This window comes from Anomaloglossus baeobatrachus, chromosome 5, assembly GCF_048569485.1.
Source record: "Anomaloglossus baeobatrachus isolate aAnoBae1 chromosome 5, aAnoBae1.hap1, whole genome shotgun sequence".
Taxonomy (NCBI): Eukaryota; Metazoa; Chordata; class Amphibia; order Anura; family Aromobatidae; genus Anomaloglossus; species Anomaloglossus baeobatrachus.
In genome coordinates this window covers 72,865,671-72,887,656 of record NC_134357.1, presented here as the reverse complement: position 1 = coordinate 72,887,656, position 21,986 = coordinate 72,865,671, and the positions used below count along the sequence as shown (strand labels likewise).

Genomic DNA, 21,986 nt, shown 5'->3' with positions numbered 1-21,986 from the left:
TAGAAATAAAAACACAAACATATACCCTGGTTAACCACTTTAATCAGCCCCAAAAAGCCCTCCATGTCCGGCGTACTCCAGGATGGTCCAGCGTCGCATCCAGCGCTGCTGCATGGAGGTGACCGGAGCTGCAGCAGACACAGCCGCTCCGGTCACCTCCACACAGCTAATGAAGACAGCCGCGCGATCAGCTGAGCTGTCACTGAGGTTACCCGCTGTCACTGGATCCAGCGGTGGATGCAGCGGTGGCCGCGGGTAACCTCAGTGACAGCTCAGCTGATCGCGCTACTCACCGCCGCTCCTCTCACCTCCACGCAGCAACTGAGGTGAGTAGCGCGATCAGCTGAGCTGTCACTGAGGTTACCCGCGGCCACCGCTGCATCCACCGCTGGATCCAGTGACAGCGGGTAACCTCAGTGACAGCTCAGCTGATCGCGCGGCTGTCTTCATTAGCTGCGTGGAGGTGACAGGAGCGGATGTGTATTCTGCTGCTCCGGTCACCTCCATGCAGCTGCGCTGGAAGCGACGCTGGACCATCCTGGAGTACGCCGGACATGGAGGGCTTTTTGGAGCTGATTAAAGTGGTTAACCAGGGTATATGTTTGTGTTTTTTATTTCTAATAAAGGATTTTTTCGGGTGTGTGTGTTTATTTACTGTAATTTACAGATTAATCATGGAGGGTGTCTCATAGACGCCTGACATGATTAATCTAGGACTTATTGGCAGCTATGGGCTGCCAATAACTCCTTATTACCCCGATTTGCCAACGCACCAGGGCAAATCGGGAAGAGCCGGGTACAGTCCCAGAACTGTCGCATCTAATGTATGCGGCAATTCTGGGCGGCTGTTGGCTGATATTGTTAGGCTGGGGGGCTCCCCATAACGTGGAGCTCCCCATCCTGAGAATACCAGCCTTCAGCCGCATGGCTTTATCTGGCTGGTTTTAAAATTGGGGGGGACCGCACGCCGTTTTTTTAAATTATTTAATTATTTATTTCACTGCACAGTATAGACACGCCCACCGGCTGCTGTGATTGGGTGCAGTGTGACACCTGTCACTCAGCGTGGGGGCGTGTCTCACTGTAACCAATCATAGGCGCCGGTGGGCGGGGAAAGCAGGGAATACGAGATTGTTTAATGGGCGGCCGGCTTTTTCAAAACAGTAAAAGCCGCCGGAGCAGTGTGAACGCCGTGCAGAGCCAGGCCGGGGATCGGAGATCGGTGAGTATGAGAGAGGGGGTAAGAGGGATAGACTGACATGGACAGAGAGAGAGGGACAGAGATAGTGACGGACTGACAGAGATTAGTGAATGACAGACATTGTGAGGCGCTTCAGAACGCAGCTTTTCAGCTGCGCTCTGAAGCAGACCTTTTTTAAGCTGCGGTGCAGAGCGCACACCTGCGCACATAGCATCAGAGACCAAAATCATATGAGGGATGTCACACGTTACAATTGACTAGGTTCATACAACAAAACGTCCAATGTATGAGGAATAAACGACGTGTATGCGATCACCGTATTTTCGTTCAATCTTGATTGCACGTAGGTGTCACACGCAAATACGTCACGAACGATGCAGGATGTGCGTCACTTACAACTTGACCCCGACGACGGATTGAAAGATTTATTGAAGCGTGTAAAGCAGGCATTAGAATAATCTGGCGATCCTGCTCAAGTCTGCGTAAAAGCTAAGTACTACCATAGCCAGCATAATATCACGTCTACTATATTGCAGTTACGTCCCCTGATGTGTATTGGCTCTTAGTGGGGTGTAATGTTCACCTTTTATCTCAATACCTTTATATATGCTATGTTTATGCTCCAGTATATGCCTGCTACATAGGAGTCGGGTCACTGCTGTGGTTACACTGTAGTAGGACATGACATGCTTTCAGTCTTGCTGTTACTAGTGCAATGATCACATATGACTACTCACTGTGATCATTTATATCTAACCAACGAACCTGAATAATTGAATGGGATTTATCTGTCCCTTATTTATAGGTTGTCTATAGCAATTGAGTAGAATGTTTACATATTATCAATATATTGTGATAAACTATATGCACAGCACTTTAAGGCCTCTATAAGCTGTACAGCACTGGTGTACTTTATAATCTATATTGGTGGATAGATTGTTTTCCAAGGCATCCATTATATCATAAAGGTTGGAGGTTATTACATTAATATCACGTGAGCCTCTGATACTGTTGTGGGGTTACACCTCTCCCTATCGTTCTTGAGTACATATCAAAACTGTCATTTTAATTTTTTTTCTTGACAGTATGGTCCTTTTTGACTAATCTGCAGTGCAGTGACTAATGTATTTGCACTCCTATACTCCCAGACTAGCTGCACTTTAGCATAGTGCAGGGATAGGAGGGTGAGCCGATGGTGAGCGGGGGCGCCATTTCGTTCCCTTAGGGTGCCAACCTCCGCGGCAAGGTAGGGGAATTTATAGGGCTTTTGACCAAACCCCGTTTTGCACTGTAGCACTTTATGTCCTTGTATTTTTGTGTGTTATACTTGTTTTGTGTGGGGATTCTAATTTTAATCATATTTAATAAAAGTTTTTTAAGGGTTTTTCACGATTTTCTGTCCCATATGGTTTCCCTCAAGACTCCACTCCACAATTCAACGGCTGACCGCTTTCCTGGCACATGGTCTCCATAAGACACTACTAGGCCCCTTATCTCCCTATCTGACGTTACACTAGCATGAACCGATTCAAATAGTCTTTTAAGCCTATCCAACCCACCCACAGGGATTGCTTGCGCATTGGAAGGGCTACATGTGTCAGCACTCCTCCATTAGTGCTTTAAGCCAGGACCAAGACCTACCCTAGTCCTGAGGGCGCAACTGACCTTCAATCTTGCAGGGCATTTTTTAGGGAATTTGTATCCAGGAAAATGGACGCCTTCCCGACCAACCAGACTATATCCTGCTTCTGGGGACGCAGTCACACAATCCTTTACGTGCAAGATCCTGCATATCCGCGACCACAGGGGGTACCCTTAGGGTCTAATAATTAAAGTAGATAGGTTTGGGCTCCTGCTCTATAGCTCCTACTATGGTTGTCATGGTAGCACAGGGTCATGTGACTCACTTCCTGTTTCACACGGAGCTGTGTGAAACAGGACATGAGCATATCTGGTGTTTACATCTGTATAGCTGTGATCAGTAGATATGGCAAAGCGATCAGACTGCTGATCCTTATAATCCCCTAGGGGGACTAGTAAAATAAAAAAAGTAAAAAAAAGATTTTAAAGAATGTTAATAAAATAAATAAAACCTAAAAGTTCAAATCACCCCCCTTTCGCCCCATTGAAAATGAAAGGGTTAAAATCATTTAAAATATATTTGGTATCGTCATGTTCAGAAATGCCCGATCTATCAAAATATAAAATCGATTAATCTGATTGGTACACAGCATATCAGCAAAAAAAATCTAAACGCCAAAATTAAATTTTTTGGTCGCAGCAAATTTTGTGCAAAATGCAATAACAGGCGATCAAAATGTAGCATCTATCTCAAAAACAATTGTGCAATCGCAGGGTTTTTTTTGCAATTTTTCCGCATTTGGATTTTTTTTGCCATTTTCCAGTACACTATATGGTAAAATTAATAGTTTCATTTAAAAGGACAACTAATTCCACAAAAAACAAGCCCTCACATGGCTATATTGACAGAAAAAATAAAAAAGTTACGGCTCTCGGAAAAAAAATGGTGAAAAAAAACAGAAAGCGCAAAATCGGCCGGTCATGAAGGGGTTAAATATAACCCTTCAGTGTTCCGGATACTATTGCAGGGGTAGGCGCAGCACATCACACAGCACAGCCCCTCAAAAAGCGTTACTGAAGACGCTTCCTTTCATGGAGACCACGGACCTTTTTGATTTGCATATTTCCCAGGGGGCAATGCACCTAGGTTTTCACTGTGTTGAGCGCCCTCGCTGGCTGCCGGCAGTGTTTTCTCTGGCTGGTCTCCCCGAGATCAGTGATTGTTTTGTCTAAACCCCACCACAGGCAGACCCACAGCAGCATAGATCCTCAAATCCCACCACAGGCATCCCCCCAGCATTATAGACCTCCATTAACCCCACCACAGGCAGACCCACAGCAGTATAGATCCCCAAATCCCACCACAGGCATCGCCCCAGCATTATAGATCTTCATAAACCCCACCACAGGCAGACCCACACCAGTATAGATCCCCAAATCGCTTCTCATTGATGCAGTGAATGAGAGTTAAGCCCACTTTACACGTTGCAATTAGTTGTACAATCGCATTTGCGATGTGACACGCCCAGGTTGCATACGGGATCTATGAGATTTCACGTAGGTCGTTCATTTGCTGTCACACGAGCGTTAGTAGTCTATGTTAAATTGATCAATGTTATGTGCGATCCTTTAGATCATGTGATCTGTGACGTATGCATTGGGCACCTTTTTTTTTTTTTATTTATTGACTTGCCAAGCATGTGTAATGTGTAGGGATGTGTTTTTACTATGTCATCTGCCATTCAGCTCTGCTACATATCCGCTGACAGCAGACACAGACAGCCATGTAGCAGAGCTGAATGGCAGATGACAGCAGACACAGACAGAGCCGCACTGTCAGAATGAACTCGGGTGAACTTCACCCCACTTCATTGTCATGCTGCGGCTCTGTCTGTGTCGCGCCCTGATTAGCGGTCACCAGTGAAGACTCACCGGTGACCGCTAATCTCCTAAATTACTGAAGTTAGCAGCCCTCTCTCATACTCACCAATCCCCGGCGCTGCACGGCATTCACACTGCTCCGGCGGCTTTTACTGTTTTGAAAAAGCCGGCCGCCTATTAAACAATTTCGTATTCCCTGCTTTCCCCGCCCACCGGCGCCTATGATTGTTTACAGTGAGACACGCCCCCACTCTGAGTGACAGGTGTCACACTGCACCCAATCACAGCAGCCGGTGGGCGGGTCTATACTGTGTAGTGAAATAAATAATTAAATAATTAAAAAAAACGGCGTGCGGTTCCCCCCAATTTTAAAACCAGCCAGATAAAGCCATACGGCTGAAGGCTGGTATTCTCAGGATGGGGAGCTCCACGTTATGGGGAGCCCCCCAGCCTAACAACATCAGCCAACAGCCGCCCAGAATTGCCGCATACATTATATGCGACAGTTCTGGGACTGTACCTGGCTCTTCCCGATTTACCCTGATGCGTTGGCAAATCGGGGTAATAAGGAGTTATTGGCAGCCCATAGCTGACAATAAGTCCTAGATTAATCATGTCAGGCGTCTATGAGACACCCTCCATGATTAATCTGTAAATTACAGTAAATAAACACACACACCCGAAAAAATCCTTTATTAGAAATAAAAACACAAACATATACCCTGGTTCACCACTTTAATCAGCCCCAAAAAGCCCTCCATGTCCGGCGTACTCCAGGATGCTCCAGCGTCGCTTCCAGCGCTGCTGCATGGAGGTGACCGGAGCTGCAGCAGACACAGCCGCTCCGGTCACCTCCACGCAGGTAATGAAGACAGCCGCGCGATCAGCTGAGCTGTCACTGAGGTTACCCGCTGTCACTGGATCCAGCGGTGGCCGCGGGTAACCTCAGTGACAGCTCAGCTGATCGCGCTACTCACCGCCGCTCCTATCACCTCCACGCAGCAACTGAGGTGAGTAGCGCGATCAGCTGAGCTGTCACTGAGGTTACCCGCGGCCACCGCTGGATCCACCGCTGGATCCAGTGACAGCGGGTAACCTCAGTGACAGCAGCTGATCGCTCGGCTGTCTTCATTACCTGCGTGGAGGTGACCGGAGCGGCGGTATCTTCTGCAGCTCCGGTCACCTCCATGCAGCAGCGCTGGAAGCGACGCTGGAGCATCCTGGAGTACGCCGGACATGGAGGGCTTTTTGGGGCTGATTAAACTGGTGAACCAGGGTATATGTTTGTGTTTTTATTTCTAATAAAGGATTTTTTCGGGTGTGTGTGTTTATTTACTGTAATTTACAGATTAATCATGGAGGGTGTCTCATAGACGCCTGACATGATTAATCTAGGACTTATTGGCAGTTATGGGCTGCCAATAACTCCTTATTACCCCGATTTGCCAACGCACCAGAGCAAATCGGGAAGAGCCGGGTACAGTCCCAGAACTGTCGCATATAATGTATGCGGCAATTCTGGGCGGCTGTTGGCTGATATTGTTAGGCTGGGGGGCTCCCCATAACGTGGAGCTCCCCATCCTGAGAATACCAGCCTTCAGCCGTATGGCTTTATCTGGCTGGTTTTAAAATTGGGGGGAACCGCACGCCGTTTTTTTTAATTATTTAATTATTTATTTCACTGCACAGTATAGACCCGCCCACCGGCTGCTGTGATTGGGTGCAGTGTGACACCTGTCACTCAGAGTGGGGGCGTGTCTCACTGTAACCAATCATAGGCGCCGGTGGGCGGGGAAAGCAGGGAATACGAGATTGTTTAATGGGCGGCCGGCTTTTTCAAAACAGTAAAAGCCGCCGGAGCAGTGTGAACGCCGTGCAGCGCCGGGGATCGGGGATCGGTGAGTATATGAGAGAGGGGGATAGACTGACATGGACAGAGAGTGAGGGACAGAGATTGTGACCGACTGACAGAGATTAGTGACTGACAGACATTGTGAAGCGCTTCAGAACGCAGCTTTTCAGCTGCGCTCTGAAGCGGACCTTTTTTAAGCTGCGGTGCAGAGCGCACACCTGCGCACATAGCATCAGACACCAAAATCGTATGAGGGATGTCACACGTTACAATTGACTAGGTTCATACAACAAAACGCTCAATTCTAGAGAATGATACGATGTGTTTGCGATCAACGGTTTTGCGTTCAATCCTGATCGCAAGTAGATGTCACACGCAGATACCTCACAAACGATGCCGGATGTGCGTCACTTACAACTTGACCCCAACGACAGATTGTGAGATATATTGAAGCGTGTGTAGCGGGCTTTAAAGATGGGGATTGCACAACACATCTTTCCTGAGTACTAGGTAGCCCATCGAATGGCGCGCTGCACTCCTGACCGGAAGGGATGCTGACAACATGTGACAGAAATGATGTCACACCATCAGGAGCCCATAGATGCTAGCATTTACCGTTTGTACTTCACATGGCAGCCTCTTTAGAGCATGCTCAGTACAAACTTAAGGAACAATGTTAAAAACTCATGGACAAAACTTTTTTTTGCAGGACGCTATGGACGGCAGAGGAAAGAACCTGGTCTTTACTGGCAACCTAGCTTGCGGGAGCCATAAATTGATGTGGCAGGCCAGATTTGGCCAAAGGAATTAGGGAGTTAAAAGGGTGGTTCACTACTCTGCAGTAGTGACCACATCCCTGTAAAACTGATAGGGAAGACTTTTTCTAAATACCTTGTTCAGCCAATTATGCCTATTAGTGGCGCTATTGTGCTCAGCTCATCCCCATGAAGTGACCCCTGGGGCTCTGTGAACTCTGGGATCCAGTGATGTCACATTACCTTCCAGTTGACCTCACATCACTGCGGCCGGCCCCAGTCTGCCTGAGTGATTGGGCTGCATTTCACCGCTCATCACAGCCCAGCATCTCGCACGCTCTCTCCTTCACTGCAGAGTACCACAAACAGGAGCGATGCTGGGCTGTGACGAGCAGTGGAATTCCGTCCACAGCCCAGTCACTCAGGAAGATTTGGGGCCGACCGTGATGATGTCAGGTCAACTGGAAGTTGATGTGATATCACCGGATCTTAGAAGTCACGGAACCCGGAGATCACTTCATGGGGATGAGGGGTCCGCAGTAGCACTGCTCAAAGGCAGAATTGGCTGAACAAAGTATTTAGAAAAAGCCTTCCCTATCAGTTTTACAGGGATGTGGCCACAATTGCAAAGTAGTGAACCAGCTCTTTAAAGCGCAAGAAAGCCCCAGTGGCCAGAGTGAAAACTGTGTAATTTCTATTTTTTTATTTGTAATACAGATTTTGCAATTTAGGGGAAAAAAAATAAAAATTGCCAAACATTGTTAAAAAAAACCCCCAAAAAAAACATTTAAAACATTTAACAAAAAAAATATCTGATTTAGTCAATAGGTAATTTCTGATTTTAGAGATATGAGCGTTTCTTGTTACTCACATCCAATCCTTACCCTGATAGACAAAGGAGGCCTCAACCCTGGGAAATCTCTGGATAATAGTGACTACCGGCAGCTTCTGAATAGAGAATCTAATATGTGCGTCTACAATACTGGGTGCACACGGCTGAGCAGCAGATGAAGTGGACAGGGCTAGGACAACCTGTTGCCATTCAGAGGATTAGTACGAGGAGGACAGCACATAATATTTTGGTTCACAGATTTTCTGCATATCCATGTACAGGCAAGTGTGAAGTGGCCGGGGCTGGGCCTACAGCCAACCCCATCATCTAAATGTTAACAAGAGGACAGAGTGGTGTTGTGACGCCTCTGACAAACCGATGCAAAGAGATTGCAGAGTCAAACGGAGTTCACCCCTGCCACTAATTTATCCTGACAGGGGATTATAAATACATGGGATATTATGATGGACGAGGAACAGGATAAAGAGTATTTCAGCTTCTGGAGATTTTCTAGTTTTATGGTCCAAACATTTTATTCTACCAATATACTAAAATTATATGGACCAAAGCAAAACGGGTGTGAAAATGTGAAGGTTTAATAAGCATTTGCAGCCATAGGCGTATATTATATCTACCCTGTTTCCCCTAAAATAAGCCCTAGTAGGAGTTTTTGACGGAGTTTTGTATGTGGGTCTGATTTATCATAAACTACCTGACCTACAAACAGAATTGCAATAAATTTCAGTGAATCATAAGTTACACAGGCAGCGTGGGATAAGTGACCGAGAAGAGTGGTGCATACAGAAGAACGGAAGTCACAAAACAAGGATCAAACTAGACCCCATTATGGTGCCAAATTTTTGTCCAAAGACATATAGTTCCATTCTACACCCTTTTTCCTTGTACTTTGAGCCACTTACCCACCCACATATTTGAAATTCTTTTTGTAGGAAAGTCCTGCACAGTTTCTTGCCCCCACCAAAGGGGTTGGCACCAATTATGGATAGGTCATCCATGATAACGTAGTGGAGAACCTCTTTAAGTTGTTTTTGCATTTCAGGTCTGTAGAAATGCAAACGAGAACCCAGCTTTAAAATATTCCACCACCAGTCTGCCGAGCATGCGGATCCATACACCTGGTCGCATTTCCTCCGAGTTGTACCAAGTTATAATTTAGCACCTGTACATGTATATTGGTCCTTACATTAATTGTATGCCTACAATTTCAATTGTACAAAATCCAGAATAGTCACAGCATGATCCATTTGATGCACTATGTAAGGAGGTGCTAGGAAAGATGATCAAGTGCAGTGGTTGAGTCCATTCTGCTCACTACGCTGGAGCCGTTTTACTTTGTGCACTGCCATATGCACGCTATGCATGAGCCCTATAGCCCCTCCATACACTTTCGACAGCTGATGGCCTAAGAATGGTTCCACCAATCATTCATGCGGCAACAGATTTTGGGGATGTTCTTGATAGAAAACATTCAAAGCAAGAAGGCCTGCGGAGACACCATCACATGTTTCTCAACGCTGGCAGGAAACTAGCCAGGTCTTTCACCGGGAAGGAACAACCACGGGAAGTTCCTTCCCGGTGAAAGACCTGGCTAGTTTCCTGCCAGCGTTGAGAAACATGTGATGGTGTCTCCGCAGGCCTTCTTGCTTTGAATATTTCACAGGGTGCATTGCTCTAGAATCACTGCGTTGAGAAACACGTGATGGTGTCTCCGCAGTGGTGGATGTTGATCTCCCTAAGGTCAACCATCCTTGCTCACACTTGATAGAAAACAAGCAGGTGGGAAGGTGAACTTAAATGTTTGGCCCCACCATGATGCACCGAGCGCCTGTGCTTGCTTTGAACAGTCATTCTGTGCTGACAGTCTCTTTAAGAGCTATGGAACGAACACTGATATCTCAGAGAATCTGTCTCCAGAGCTTAATTTATATAAAAAAAGAGGTGTTACGAGTGACACAGTGGCTCAGTGGTTAGCACTGCAGTCCTGCAGCGCTGGAGTCCTGAATTCAAATCCCACAAAGGACAACATCTGCAAGCAGTTTGTATGTTCTCCCTGTGTCTGCGTGAGTTTTTTCTGGGTTCTCTGGTTTCTTCCCACACTCCAAAGTCATACTGATAGGGAATCTAGATTGTGGTCCCCAATGGGGACAGTGATGATCACATCTGTAAAAAGCTGTGGAATTAATGGCGCTATATAAGTGAGTAAACATTATTATTACTAGTTTGAGACATGTAATGACTGACAGTCTGCTCTCCTGATCTACATGTCTCACACTGGTAACGCCCTCTTTATATACATAAATCTCTGGAGGCAGATTCTCAGGGAGATCTCTGTCTAGCCCATAGATCTATACGTAACAGATCATTTACATTTTGACAAAAATGTGGGTTTCTCTGGAAAAAAACCATCATATTACAAATATCAAGGTATGATTTTATTCAGCTTCCTATGACCTGCATGCCTATATAGATGGCTAAGGAACGTTGATCCTACTGACAGATTCAATATGGTTTCCATAGTCCCTTCTGTCTGGCTTGTGTTTGCAATATAAATAAAGAATAACTTTTGGAACACCATTCTAAGTCTGAACTGGGTGCAAAAACCTAAAAAAACATCACTATATGGAGAGAAGGTATGCACACCAGTGACTATGCAAGGGGAATATATGTAATAGCAGAAACTGCTGTGTGAATACTAGCCTAAAAAATACAATAGCTACATGTGAAAATGAAAATATGACAATAGAATCTGCATAACTGCCATGAACATATGAATAAAGAGAAATTTAGCTATTGAATTAATCAAAGCAACAGAGCCCAAAAACCTCTTCACGGTATTCTCTTACATTGGGGTCCCTAGTTAATGTATGTCCTCTCATGCAGTTAAAAAAAACTTTCCGTGTATGAGATAACTGCATGAGAGCACACATTAACTAGGGACCCCAATGTAAGAGAATACCGTGAAGAGGTTTTGGGGCTCTGTTGCTTTGATCAATTCAATAGCTAAATTTCTCTTTATTCATATGGTATGGTATGGTGTGCATACCTTCTCTCCATATAGTGTTTGCAATATAGTCTCAGGACAACTGTCCAACTCTGAAATTATTCCTGATCACTTATATAGGTCAAAACTGTACAAACATTTAAAATGGGCAGGTATATGTCACTGGTGGCCATTTGTCTTATTAGTAAAGAGGTTCAAAGGACTCCTCCATCTTTTCTTGGACATTATGGGTACTTGTTTCACTATACTTGGAAAACTCTGAAAGACTGAATCTCCATAGAAATAGGAGTGCAGAAGCTCTGGAGCCATAATGGCCATACGTAAAGGGGTTGTCCACTACTTTGATATTGATGATCTACCCTACTCATAAGTTATCAATATCAGATTGATGGATGAGGCGACACCTGATCCCCCACTGATCAGCTGTTCTCAGTGTATTGAGCAGGACAGCCGCTAAAGGTGAGGCTCCTGTATAGCCAAAGCTGTCAATCGACGAAGAAGGGATAGAGAGATAGACATAGATAGTAAACAAATAGGTGAGAACTGTTTGGCCACTCCAAGATTCCACCTTATAGAATGATCTGTATAAAAGAGTTGTTTGAAATCTTTATATTTACAGTTTTTTAATATGCACCCACCAGCATACCCTAATAAAGAGTATTAGGATCTGTGGCCTCACAGCAGATGAGTGCCATAGGGTGGAAACCATAAGAAGAACCCGCGCCTCCCAGCCAGGACGTCCACAGCCGACACTGAATAATTCCTTTGTATGGTGAATTATTGAAAATTCTCTTTCAACATTTTTTATCTCTCCAAGGTCTATTCCTTTAAGGCCGCTTTACACGCTGCGACATCGCTAGCCGATGCTAGCGATGTAGAGCGTGATAGCACCCGCCCCCATCGTACGGCCGGTATGTGGTGATCGCTGCTGTAGCAAACATTATCTCTACGGCCTCCGACACACATCCGTGCCGCCGGTACGTGTTTGGTACGTTTTTGCACGTACCGGCGGCATGGAGACACGTACACCAATGCTACCCTATGGTAGCAGGCACACACACGTAAAACCACACGGAACGTGTGTCCGTATCCGTTTGTATGTGTGTGCGTTTTCCAACACGCTGACATGCCCACATTTTCTCCGGCATCACGGGTGTCACACGGCCCACACCCGTACCACATGGATGTAGTGTGGATGCGGTCCCGTGTGACACGCGCTGGAGAAAACTCACGTTTCAGAGAAAAAAATAAATCTTTACTCACCTTCTCCAGCCCTCCTGTCTCTGCCGCTGCTGTCACTTGCTGCCGACTGCCGCTCATTATGCTCATTTAATATTCACTTCACTGCGGCCGGAAGCAGCAGCAGCGGGGAGTCGGCAGGGCTGGAGAGCGAAGATCAGTACCCTGGACAGCAGGAAGGACCACGTGAGTATGCAAATTACCGTTTCTCCGTGTGCTATCGCGGATAGCACGCGGAGAAGACACGTGGCCCGCACGTACCCGAGACACGTACTTACTTACACGCAGGGAAAATACGTGTCTTGCGGCACGTGCGTGATTTTCACGTGAGTGTGGCAGAGGCCTACGGCAGCGTCACGCACATACCTGCTCTGCGACGTCGCTGTGACCGGCGAACCGCCTCCTTTCTAAGGGGGCGGTTCGTTCAGCGTCACAGCGTCGTCACTAAGCAGCCGCCCAATCAAAGCGGAGGGGCGGAGATGAGCAGGACGAACATCCCGCCCACCTTCTTCCTTCCTAATTGTGGCCGGGAGGCAGGTAAGGAGAGGTTCTTCGTTCCTGTGGTGTCACACATAGCGATATGTGCTGCCGCAGAAACGAGGAACAACATCGTTACTGCAGCAGCAACTATATTTGGGAAGAGGGGGGCATGTCACCGATTAGTGATTTTGAATGTTTTTGCAACGATTCAAAATCGCTCATAGGTGTCACACGCAACGACATCGCTAAAGCGTCCGGATGTGCGTCACAAATTCCGTGACCCCAACGAGATCGCTTTAGCGATATCGTAGCGTGTAAAGCCACCTTTAGTATCTATGCCCTTAAAACAGATATATTATTTGTATAAGATGAGATTCTTGCTATGATGGGTTATGCCGTCCTAAATCTGCAGGTCACATCGATATTCTTTAGCCAAAATCTACATACTATAGTTTTCTGCTTCTGATGGGTAAATATAAAATTGATAAAGAATACAAGTGTATGAATATGCTGATGCAAACATACAAAGACATCCTCCTCTCTTCCTAAATGCATCCTGAGTTTCCTAGGGTACAGCAATGTCTCACTCCGCAGAATTGTGTTTCCAAGAAGTTGTGTCAAAAGACCATGATATACATTTTGCAACAATGTTCAGATTGCGTTGAGAGGGTTTGGAAAGATTACATTTGTGCTACATTTATCAGATGCTTACAGTGTTATGGGTTCTCTATGAACATATACATCACTTTAGACATTTTTTTCTTTTGAAAGGAGCATCAGGGTGCATATATATACAGTGCCTACAAGTAGTATTCAACCCCCTGCAGATTTAGCAGGTTTACACATTCGGAATTAACTTGGCATTGTGACATTTGGACTGTAGATCAGCCTGGAAGTGTGAAATGCACTGCAGCAAAAAATAATGTTATTTCTTTTTTTATTTTTTTTTTAAAATTGTGAAAAGTTTATTCAGAGGGTCATTTATTATTCAACCCCTCAAACCACAAGAATTCTGTTTGGTTCCCCTAAAGTATTAAGAAGTATTTCAGGCACAAAGAACAATGAGCTTCACATGTTTGGATTAATTATCTCTTTTTCCAGCCTTTTCTGACTAATTAAGACCCTCCCCAAACTTGTGAACAGCACTCATACTTGGTCAACATGGGAAAGACAAAGGAGCATTCCAAGGCCATCAGAGACAAGATCGTGGAGGGTCACAAGGCTGGCAAGGGGTACAAAACCCTTTCCAAGGAGTTGGGCCTACCTGTCTCCACTGTTGGGAGCATCATCCGGAAGTGGAAGGCTTATGGAACTACTGTTAGCCTTCCACGGCCTGGACAGCCTTTGAAAGTTTCCACCCGTGCTGAGGCCAGGCTTGTCCGAATAGTCAAGGCTAACCCAAGGACAACAAGGAAGGAGCTCCGGGAAGATCTCATAGCAGTGGGGACATTGGTTTCAGTCAATACCATAAGTAACGTACTCCACCGCAATGGTCTCCATTCCAGACGAGCCCGTAAGGTACCTTTACTTTCAAAGCGTCATGTCAAGGCTCGTCTACAGTTTGCTCATGATCACTTGGAGGACTCTGAGACAGACTGGTGCAAGGTTCTCTGGTCTGATGAGACCAAGATCGAGATCTTTGGTGCCAACCACACACGTGACGTTTGGAGACTGGATGGCACTGCATACGACCCCAAGAATACCATCCCTACAGTCAAGCATGGTGGTGGCAGCATCATGCTGTGGGGCTGTTTCTCAGCCAAGGGGCCTGGCCATCTGGTCCGCATCCATGGGAAGATGGATAGCACGGCCTACCTGGAGATTTTGGCCAAGAACCTCCGCTCCTTCATCAAGGATCTTAAGATGGGTCGTCATTTCATCTTCCAACAAGACAACGACCCAAAGCACACAGCCAAGAAAACCAAGGCCTGGTTCAAGAGGGAAAAAATCAAGGTGTTGCAGTGGCCTAGTCAGTCTCCTGACCTTAACCCAATTGAAAACTTGTGGAAGGAGCTCAAGATTAAAGTCCACATGAGACACCCAAAGAACCTAGATAACTTGGAGAAGATCTGCATGGAGGAGTGGGCCAGGATAACTCCAGAGACCTGTGCCGGCCTGATCAGGTCTTATAAAAGACAATTATTAGCTGTAATTGCAAACAAGGGTTATTCCACAAAATATTAAACCTAGGGGTTGAATAATAATTTACCCACACTTTTATGTTGAAAATGTATTAAAATTTAACTGAGCAACATAACTTGTTGGTTTGTAAGATTTATGCATCTGTTAATAAATCCTGCTCTTGTTTGAAGTTTGCAGGCTCTAACTTATTTGCATCTTATCAAACCTGCTAAATCTGCAGGGGGTTGAATACTACTTGTAGGCACTGTACATACATATATACAGTACAGACCAAAAGTTTGGACACACCTTCTCATCTCTAGAACAACTGTTAAGAGGAGACTTTGTGCAGCAGACCTTCATGGTAAAATAGCTGCTAGGAAACCTCTGCTAAGGACAGGCAACAAGCAGAAGAGACTTGTTTGGGCTACAGAACACAAGGAATGGAGATTAGACCAGTGGAAATCTGTGCTTTGGTCTGATGAGTCCAACTTTGAGATCTTTGGATCCAACCACCGTGTCTTTGTAGAAAAGGTGAACGGATGGACTCTACATGCCTGGTTCCCACCGTGAAGCATGGAGGAGGAGGTGTGATGGTGTGGGGGGTGCTTTGCTGGTGACACTGTTGGGGATTTATTCGAAATTGAAGGCATGCTGAACCAGCATGGCTACCACAGCATCTTGCAGCGGCCAAATTGAGATGGTTTGGGGTGAGCTGGACCGCAGAGTGAAGGTAAAAAGGCCAACAAGTGCTAAGCATCTCTGGGAACTCCTTCAAGACTGTTGGAAGACCATTTCCAGTGACTACCTCTTGAAGCTCATCAAGAGAATGCCAAGAATGTGCAAAGTAGTAATGAAAGCAAAAGGTGGCTACTTTGAAGAACCTAGAATATAAGACATATTTTCAGTTGTTTCACACTTTTTTAAGTATTTCATTCCACATGTGTTAGTTCATAGTTTTGATGCCTTAAATGTGAATCTACAATTTTCAGAGTCCTGAAAATAAAGAAAACTGTTTGAATGAGAAGGTGTGTCCAAACGTTTGGTCTGTACTGTATATCATATACTTGTGCTCCCATGACCACCCGATTCTGAAAAGAGACAGACAGACACAGGCAGACGGGGAAAGAGACAGGCGGGGAAAGAGACAGACGGGGAAAGAGACAGACCTGGAAAGAGACAGACCTGGAAAGAGACAGACAGAGAACATTACTTGGCCAATTTAGTTAAATCTGTGTGGAATATCTGTGGTGTTGAAATATATGTTGTGAAATGCTTCTATTAGCTTAGTTTTTGCCTTTTAATAATTACATTTCTATCTATTTGTTTTGTGTTTTTTGTGAGCAGAATAAATTTTTGTTAATACATTCTATTTTGTTAACAACAGTTATTAACATGGGCGAAGCCGGGTAGTTGTGTATATATATATATATATATATATATATATATATATATATACAGCCATCCAGTGGTTCGTGTTCCCTTCTGTCGGTGCGGTACCGAAGTGGTGGAGGGGAACTAATTTTGAGCTCTTCCCATTACTTTATAGATCAGTTTCTGTTGCATCCGTTTCTGTCCCACACTGGTCTGGGAACCGGATTAAAAATTGTTGACAGGAATGATTATCCGACCAGCTATTGGCACCAGATAAGTGATGAATGTGCAGACCTTTTTCATTAGTTGTGTCTTGCTCAACATAAAACAACTAATACTGAGATCTGTCCTTCATTGGACACATCTGTATGTGAATGAACCCTAAGGCTATGTGCCCACAGGACTCTGTACCCGCGGATATATTCGCAGGTACGGCCGCAGGTTTACTGCAGCTGCTCACCGGAATCCGCAGCTATACATTGCTGCAAGATTCCAGCGAAATATCTGCATTAAACCAGTGGACATTCATGCAACTTACCTGCGGAAGTCCCGGTCTCTATCTCCATAGTGGAGGGCCGAGATTTCCGCAGATATTTCCCAGGAATAATTGACATGCAGTTACATTCAGCTGCGGGACATCGACGGCATGGACACAGCACTCCCCATGTCCCATAGGATAACATGGGGAGTGTCTGTACTTGATAAAACCTGCGGCCTTCACAGCGATGTCACACAGCGGCCCGCCAATAGAATCGGAGGGGCGGAGAACAGCCGCATTAACGACACGCCCACCTCGTTGTCGGCAGGACGCGGATACATTGTTGTTCGTCGTTCCCGTGGTGTCACACGTAGCGATGTGTGCTGCCTCAGGAACGATGAACAACCTGCGTCCAGCACCAGCAACGATATTTGGAAAATGAACGACTTGTCAATGATCAACGATTAGGTGAGTATTTTTGATCGTTAACAGTCGCTCATAGGTATCACACACAATGACGTTGCTAACGACGCTCGATGTGCATCACAAATTCCGTGACCCCGACGACATATCGTTAGCGATATCGTTGCGTGTAAAGCCCCCTTAACATGTTGCGTTTTTCATGCAGCAAAAGTATGAAATGTCAAAAACTCATCATGGGCGCACAGCTTTGTGTTTGCACTGAGTCTGTTTGATGAGTTTTTGGAGCAGAAACGTCAGGTTTTTAAGAAATTTTTTAATAGAATTTGGTCAGTTTCATCTCAATGTGAACATACCCTAAGAATTAAGTATTGGGGATGTGTGCCATATATTTAGCATTTTATGATGCCTCCTATAGAACCCATTTCACAGATTTGACTTTGGGTTTATACTTCTACTCGTTATCAGATATTTTGCTCTTTAAGAGTTTTGTGTTTTTCCATATTCGTTTTCAGTCATTTTCCATCAGTTTACATCACATTAAAGTTAATAAAACCTAGTAAAGAATATCTTTATTTGTTTCTGTCAAGACATATAATAGGCAAAGTAAAGTGTGAGGATGGACTCCGTATGTTCTACAGTAGAAACATGGGGAGTGAAGGCATCATGGCCGCTGGATTAGAGCTTTTTGCCTTAGAAATAAGCCCCATATTCTGCACACATCACTGACAGCTTTATCACAGACCCTGTGCCTGTATGGATACAGCTCTGTTCACACAGGAGCCATGGCTTTTGTCTATACAGGAACTATGCTGGATGTTTTTCAAGGGATTAAAAGGCTATGTGCGCACCTTGCCTGTTTATGGGGACCACAAAGATGCACGTTTTTGGTCCCTAAAAAAAGCTCCCTCAGCATGCACTTCTTGTCTTGTTTTACAGCGTTTTTTTACAGTGTTTTTGCCCAGCGTGTTTTTTAAGTCAAGTCTATTGACTGGAAGGGCTCAAAAACGCTGGCAAAAATGCAGAAACAATTGACATGCTGCATCTTTGTGGTCACCACAAAGACGCAGCCAAAAAAAGGCTACAACGTGCGAACAGCAAAAAAGAAATCTCAGACTTTGCTGGGGAATGAAATGCATGCAGTTTTGGGACCAAAACTGCACTCAAAAAACGCAGCAAAAACGCAGCAAAAAATGCAGCATGCGCAAAAGGCCTTATAGATCCTGTAAGTATCCATTGACCTATATAATGTGTCCATTAGGTATCATACTTATTTCAATGCAGCAGATTATAATATCCAGGTACATAAAAAACAACATAAACCTGATTGAAAAAAAATAATAGAATGAGAACAAAGCTGCAATCACAAACTAAACTGTCATATATTTTGTAAACAAAGGATTTGATAATGATTTTACTGGAAGTTTACACGTCATGTGATCAAATGGATTCGATAAACAAACAAAAAATATGGATTTGTTTCAAATGGAAGAAATATGGATGACTATTTTATATTTTATGGATCAATTTTCCATTGACTTCAATGTTAAAAATAAGGATCTGTTGCAATGTTGTTTTTTTAGCTATACAACTTTTTTGTCCTGGAGGATTACTGCTGAACATGTGAACTCAACCTATTAAAGTTCTGCTTTGTTTCCATTTCTCCATCTACTTTTTTTCCCCTCAAGCGTTGAAGTGAAACACTGAATGCAAAAAAACAAACAGTGGATAAATAGATCATGAGACAATTCCCATTCATCAGGCACATCAGTTATTACCCCAGACCCTACACAGCCGGATTAGAAAACATTACATGTTGCATTTTTTATTTAGTTTACTAAGAACTGATAACAAAAAGCCTCAATGGTTGAGACACAAGAAAAATTATCCAGACAGCTTTGCTATTATTTTTTTTTTTCTCCTAGGATATAATAACCTTATAGAGTATTGGACAACAGGACAAACAAAACTTTTAAAAACTTTTCTGTATCATTAGTTTATACACCACACTACACTTACCATACTGGCAGATACCTCATCACCAAGAACAGTTTCCAGGACCTGTCTTACTAATATTACTAGTTTTACAGATTACACCTATATGAAGGAAGCTTCCACACTATAAAATCTAAATGTTTTTCTGGAAGCCAAAAAAAACCCCACACAAGAGATGTATATACTATAATAATCAGTGGGAAGTCATATATAATTATTATCTACAGTAATGTATGCAGTGTACAATCAGAATAGTAATGTCATCTTATATACAGTATGTAGTCTGTGATGTATAGATAGAAGGATAGATAGATAGATAATAGATAGATAGATAATAAATAGATAATAGATGGATAATAGATAGATAGACATGTGCATGTGTTCACATTGACAATAGCTGCTCCTAAAGTAATTAGAATATGTTTAAAATATCTACAGTATCTATTTCCACCAGTGCAACTTTAGCCATTTATTCCCAACAAAAAAGCACAGTGGTTCCATTGTAATATATATATTAGAGTTCTGGGATTCATACTTTATAACTACATACACGCACGCACGCGCGCACACACACACACACACACACACACATCGTCAGGTACCTAGACAGGCAGTAGCCAGATAGATAGATGGATAGAAGGAGATGTAAGAAATTATAGAGCATACTTTTAATATATATATATATATATATATATATATATATATATATACACATGTTATTTTATTTCTTTTTATTTAGTATGATATTATGTACTTGATATTGTTGAATTAGATGAACTCTTGAAAATCAATATATTTCCCAAAATCCAAATGTATCTCTGGCAGGATATCTATATAGTGACACAGCTCCCGAAAATCACTGGACATACAGACATACAGACGATCCCAGTATTTCTTGGTTACAAGATCTGCTACAGGTACTTCTGATATATATATATATGTATATATATATATATATATATATATATATATATATATATATGTATATACATATATATATATATATATATATATATATATACATTTACAAGATCGTGTATATATATATGTATATATATATATATATATACATTTACATGATCGTGTATATATATATGTATATATATATATATATATATACATTTACATGATCGTGTATATATATATATATATATATATATATATATACATACAGCATATATAGTCATAAAATCATTGATCACACCGAGAGTTGCTGGGACCTTCTGTGCAGTGATTTTCCAACAATTGGGAGCAGTGTGCATATATGTATATATATATATATATATATATATATATATATATATGTTATATATATATATTATATATATACACATATATATATATGTTATATATATATATATATATATATATATATATATATATATATACACATATACATATATATATATATGTTATATATATATATTATACATTACATATAGCAGAGTTAAATCCCGAGAGCCCTGGTGTTCCCTGGAGTCAGACAATAGTTCTCAGTGTCACCCCCACATCTTGTTTTCTTCAGTGTTACTTGTTTTTTTTTCTTTTTCATTTATTTTGTTCCTGATTCATTAAAAGTTTAGCCTGAAAATCAAAGTAATAAAACTTTGGGAGAAAAGCACAAAACTTAGAAAACAACAAACAAACAAGACAATCCCCGCATACGGGACGCAGCATACGGGTGGATTGCGGCGGCTCCTGCAGCCTCGGTTCCTCGGTTTCGGGCTGACTGTTCGGTGTAATTTTGGGTGATGGAACGGAGTTAATGTAAAGTGTGAGCTGTAATATCAGTAATATCAGCAATATCGCGCTGGATATTAATAATGGATCCGGTGACAGCCGCCACATCACAGCCACAGCCTCATTTTCCAGTGTTAATGAGATCGATGGAAAGTTAATAAACATGGCGGGACCCGGGCAAGTCCCCCGGACTGCTGATTATTAATAATTCACACTGCGGGGTGGGATCATCACATTACACGGGAACTCACAATTGATGCATTTCGATGGGAATCAAGAAAGACAAGCAAATAATACATTTTCCTCAAATACATTACAGTCACAAAACTTCTGCCCAAGCCGAAACATTCCAGCGCAAAAGATTTTCTTTTCTGATTTAATTTGTGCAGAAGCAGCAAAACAATAATTAAACTTTAATATTTTGTATTTTTTTTTCCAATAAAGCTTTCAGCGAGGAAAGTGCAAATGAAAAGCTGTCAGGATGTCTGCCATGTAGTAATGATGTTAGTGCTGGTCCAGGACAGGGAAAACTAAGGGAACACAAGCACAAAGAGTCAATTACATTGCGAGAAGATGTGTGCTTCTGCTGTAAAATAACATCAGGATTAATTCTGCATAAATATAGTATAATTGAAAGTTATTTGTGATAAGCAGATCTATAGGCAACATCATATAACACCCCAAACACAGATAAACTATGGAAAAGAAGGAAAAGAATATAGGAATAACTCAATAACTCCACGTGTGTAAGTGTATATAATACATACACTTTAGAACTATATATATATATATATATATATATATATATATATATATATATATATAAAGACTATAAACAAACATATATATATATGTTTGCTTATAGTGTTTATACTGTATATATATATTAATATATACAGACATATATGGTATATAAACATTGTAAACACACATACACACATATCTATATATGTATATACCCATAAAAATACATATACAGTATAAGCACACACACATATACATACACACACACACA

The 21,986-nt window shown here is 42.9% G+C and overlaps 1 long non-coding RNA gene across 5 annotated transcripts in view; it reads left to right on the top strand.

Moving 5' to 3' along the window:
* The window catches only part of LOC142313308 (uncharacterized), a 138,171-nt gene that overhangs the window by 46,955 nt on the left and 69,230 nt on the right, over window positions 1-21,986 (top strand). The gene's annotated exons all lie outside the window — the stretch shown is intronic.